The sequence below is a fragment of the Maylandia zebra genome, linkage group LG23 (genome assembly GCF_041146795.1).
Source record: "Maylandia zebra isolate NMK-2024a linkage group LG23, Mzebra_GT3a, whole genome shotgun sequence".
Classification (NCBI taxonomy): domain Eukaryota; kingdom Metazoa; phylum Chordata; class Actinopteri; order Cichliformes; family Cichlidae; genus Maylandia; species Maylandia zebra.
Genome location: NC_135188.1, coordinates 21,871,473 through 21,876,185, shown reverse-complemented (window position 1 = coordinate 21,876,185; position 4,713 = coordinate 21,871,473). Strand labels below are relative to the sequence as shown.

General features: G+C 39.7%; 1 long non-coding RNA gene across 2 annotated transcripts; it reads right to left on the bottom strand.

Annotated features, from left to right (window-relative positions):
* Positions 1-207: 207 nt before the first annotated feature.
* LOC143414917 (uncharacterized) lies at positions 208-3,077 on the bottom strand. Of its 2 annotated transcripts, none has more exons than XR_013095522.1 (4): positions 3,032-3,077; positions 1,768-1,895; positions 1,370-1,570; positions 208-967 (listed from the first exon to the last, which is right to left on the bottom strand). It is a non-coding gene; the product is annotated as an uncharacterized LOC143414917 (long non-coding RNA). The 2 variants fall into 2 exon arrangements; XR_013095523.1 differs by lacking the exon at positions 3,032-3,077 and adding an exon at positions 2,903-2,986.
* Positions 3,078-4,713: the final 1,636 nt, after the last annotated feature.

Here is a 4,713-nt window from a genome sequence, read left to right as displayed (position 1 = left end):
GCATTCTTCAGATGGAGAGGAATGCACAGGAAGTCGATCGCATGCTTCCTCCAGAGCGAGGAGAGTGGCGAGCTGCTATAACGGGCCAGCTGCGGGGTCAAGAGTCTCGGATAAAACATGAGACATGGCTGAGAGCTGTGTGTACATAAAGTGTCTTTATTTAGAGACGAGAACATACTTCAGCTCCTTTATTGGAACCACTCGAAAGATAAGGAACAGCATCTGTGGGCTCCTTTTTGATCTAAACTTTATTCGTTGTGCTATCCTTTGCAGTGACCACGAGGTTCACACCTAATTATTTCCATATTAATGTTCTCCTCTCTCTCTATGCTGAAAGAAATCAGCTCCACATTCATCACTTCTCTCCGTTTCCTGATGACGGATTAACGGTCGTATGTTATCAGCTGTCAGAGAGCCGTGACCTTTGACCTTAATGACTTTGCTGCAAATTACTCATATATTTAAGACCAGTTCTCCTGAAATAACAGCATTAGTTGCAAACGTCTGCTGCAGCAACTACAGCAAAAATATTTTTAATGAACTTTGAAGTTAAATCTCATCATATCTGATAATCGGATGATTTTAACATGAGTTATGAACTTCTTACATCTTAAAGTTGTCATTGTGTCATATATTTAGCATCAGTTCCTAAAATGCTGCTCGAGAGTATTATTTGCTGGATGACCGAAAGTCAGCATGACAAGAGACATTATCACGATTTGCAATCACATTTTGAGGTCTTTTTGAGGACCAGTATCTAAATACTAAATATTTACATTCACTTTGTTAGATAGAACTGCTAGTTAATGCAAATATCTAATCATCAAATCACATGGTAACAACTCAGTGCATTTAGGCATGTAGACATGGCCTGACTCTGGCAATGTTGTTGGTCCCGGCAGATCAGAAACTGCTGTTCTCCCGGGATCTTGTCCATCAACCGTCTCTAGAGTTTACAGAAAATGGTCTGAAAAAGAGAAAACATCCACTGAGCTGCAGTTTTCTGGGTGAAAATCCATTATTGATGTCAGAGTTCTGAAGAGATTGGCAAATGGCTTTAATGGGATAACAACTCAAACCTAGAAGTACAAGTGATAAAGCAGCAGAAGAGTACACTGCACTAACGGAAGCTACAATTTGCATTGGACCACCAAAACTAGACAACAGAACGTTGCCTGGTGAGTCTCAGTTTGTGCTGCCACATTGAGATGGTAGGGTCAGAATTTGGTGTAAACAACATGGAAGTAGTGATCTATCCAGCCCTGTATCAAAGGTGCTGCTGCTGCTGGTAGTGTAATGGTATGGTATATTTTCTTAGTATACTTCTGGCTTAGTACCAACTGAGCATCAGTTAAACGCCACAGCCTACCTGAATATTGTTGCTGACCATGTCCATCCCTTTATGACTGCAGTGATGGCTCCAGCAGGATAATACACAATGTCACAAAGCTCAAATGTGCTAAGACAGTCACCTCATCTCAATTTAATTGAGCACCTTCGGGATGTGGTGGAGCGGGAGATTCACATCATGGATGTACAACCGACACGTCAGCAGCAACTCTGTGTGACACTATCATGAGAACCAAAATCATGCCAACCGACATCTCTGAGGAATTTTTCCTCTATGCCATGAAGCATAAGAATAAGTCATTGTATTTTATATAAAATATATTGACTTTATTTTATGGTACAGTTCTGTTGTAATGCATTGCTAACTAAGCTAAACACCTAAAAGTCAGAAATAACAATAACAATAATAATACTAACCCTTAACAAAGGTCATGCTCTTTGACTTCACAGTAGCATCTCATGGACAAAGGTGGAGCTGTGTTCATCTAAATCATCCCCATACGAAAAATAGCATGGCAGAAAACTCCTCCTGCTTTTCTCTGGGCCTGTTAGAGATATGTAGCATTAATATTTAAAATTCTCCAAATTTTGATCTCATTAAAAATGAAAACTGAACAGGACGGTGAGAATAATTCCTCCCACCCATCACCCTTTTACTCTAACAAACCTCTCCACCTCCACCCACTTCTTCTTCTCCGCTTTCCTCACATTTGTGCATAATATGAGCCCACCACAAGCTCACAGGGATATTTCATTACATCTCCTAACCTCTGACCTCTCCGCTATTAGTTGCTTGTAGCTGCCGTTCAGGAGCGGGAGTGTATTTTTCTGCTGCAGGAGGTGACAGCGTGAAATTAAAGGATCAGTTTGACTTGTTTTGGCGCCAGTTTTGACAGAATACGTCCTAAATATTTAATGAGAGCGATGCGTATGAGAAACTACACACATCCGTCCTGCTCAGTGATGGATGAGGCGGGCAGCTACATGATATGCCGCCCTGACATGGGACAGTGGCCCGGGGTGCAGGCTGCTGCCTCCCGAACCAAACACCAGCAGGAGGTGAAAATTTCAAAATGTGCTGCCTCAGAAACATTACGAGTTTAAAGTTACAATACTAAAATAATGAGATATTACTGATAATGTATCTGATAAAGCTGAAGAGCAGTGACACAAACACAGCTTTTAAAAGGTTATTTACAGAGTTAAAACTACTAAAAGAGGTTTTCAGGAGACCCTTGAGATTGTTTTTGTCAATTTGATCATATTCAAATCCATTGTGGAAACTAAAAAGTTCAATTTAACTTAAAGAAAAATCTGTAAATCTAAATAAAAGTCAATGTTACTATTAATTGAAAGCTATAATAAGTCTAATTTTAGCTAAAATTAGCCTGATTTTAGTTCAAGCTGGTTGGGTTTAATCCTCACACCCAAAAAACTGCTATCGAATTGTTTCATTAGCTAAAATATTAACCCTAGCTAATATTAGCTAGTGTTAGCTTAGTAGCTAACATTAGCTAAGATGCTAACATGTCATGAGGTAATGTTATCTTACCTTGTAATATTAGTTAAAATTAGCTGTTTGACTAACATTAGCTAACCCTAGCTAGCATTAATCTAGCAAGTTGCTTGATACCTGTTTTAGGAGCTAGCTGGCTAATCTTAGTTTACTCACTAATATTACCTGGGTGATTCTTTTAGACCTGAGTCCTTTGGATCATACTTTTTCTGAAAACATGACCAATAATAGTAACAGTACTCCAATTGTATATACTTAATTATATTAATCTGATAATGGATTCCTTAAATATTTTAGAAAATATGATTTTACATGAAATCATAGTTTTTATTAGACATTTATTTCTCATTAAAAACCATTTTGTGGTCGTCCCTGTTACAGACAATTTGAACCCAATGTGATCGCAACAAAAATGCATTCTTGTAAAAACTCAATGATGACAGTGAGGTTGAACAGCACTTAGCAAGAAACACTCGGCATTTCACTCCCAAAGCAGGTCATGAGAATTATATCTAACCTCGATCTTCATATTTTTTAACAAAACAAATACAGTTAAGTTAGGATTTGATAAGACGTTAATATTTTTTGACTGTCCTGTAAATTGTGTGTGAACTTAAAACTCAAATTTCCTGTTATTATTGAAATATTACTAAAAGTACAGCAAGTAGCAGGGTTGAACTCAGTGTTATTGGAAATAGCAATGAGATTGAAGGGATGAGCAACATTTAATGTGGAGTCACATCAGTGTTAGCTTTTGGTCCTCATGACACATTTGTGTTGGAGCTGATCTACTGGAGATGTTAGTGATTGGTGGACTCCATTTCTAAGCAAATGTTAGCTGTAGCTGCATACTCTTGATCCTGAAAGCAGAGAACAGGGGTTCAGTCTTTCTTCTAGAAACCAGTCCACATCCTGATAGATGGAAAAGAGGGGTCAGTAAGGACTTCTTTTTTAAGTTTAAAATGTGTATAATAATAAAAGGCTAAAATGTGTATAATACATGAAGAACGTAAAATATCAGACATTAAATGACCTCCAGACAAAGTGGACTGAGCTGATGTCTAAGAAGCAACAGGTTCTTTGTTCTGTTCCTGCGTTTTTAGTGTTCTGAATGTCTCCATCGCTGATGGTCGTCCTGATATTTATGAATGGTTTTCTGTCGAAGGTGTAGGTGTGTCGAGGAAAAGGTCAGCAGGTTGCCTTTGTTTTCCCTCCACCCTCATCTTTCTCTTCCCACACCACGCCGTTGATGTATCACACGGGAGGTCACTTTGAAGTTCAGTGCCGGGCGGCTGGCCCTCGCATCCCCTCTCTCAGATAGATGCATCTGATGACAGGCGGCGCTCGAGTGCGTCTGCGACACACCGCTTTGACATGTCATCGATGTCTGGGCCTCAGCCTGCACCGCCGCCTCGTTTATGGAGGGAGAAGCAAGGTCTGATTGGAGGCTCAGAGCGCAGGGTATAAAGGTCAAGTGGGCGTTTTTTCAGAGCAGTGATACGCTGCCGTTTGACCTTATCGCTGCGCCGGCTCAGACTGGGCTTTGTGTCATGTGATATGAGAAGTGCAGGGATGAAAGAGGCTCATCGACACTGCAACACATGACATCAATGTCCATACTCTTATACATGTTTAGTCAGTGAGAAAGCCCCAAGATGTTCTTTTCTTTACACAAATCAAACATTTAAACCTAAAATCCTCTTGAAAATAAGTTTTTTTTTTCTTTTTTCTCTGTTCTCAAACTGTTCTCTCTGTTGGAGCTCAGTCTGGGGGGAGTTCTTTTTTCTCCTCGTCTAGCCTCATGTTGTGTATTTTCCATTGTTATACCTCTCTGACCTGTCTTTCCC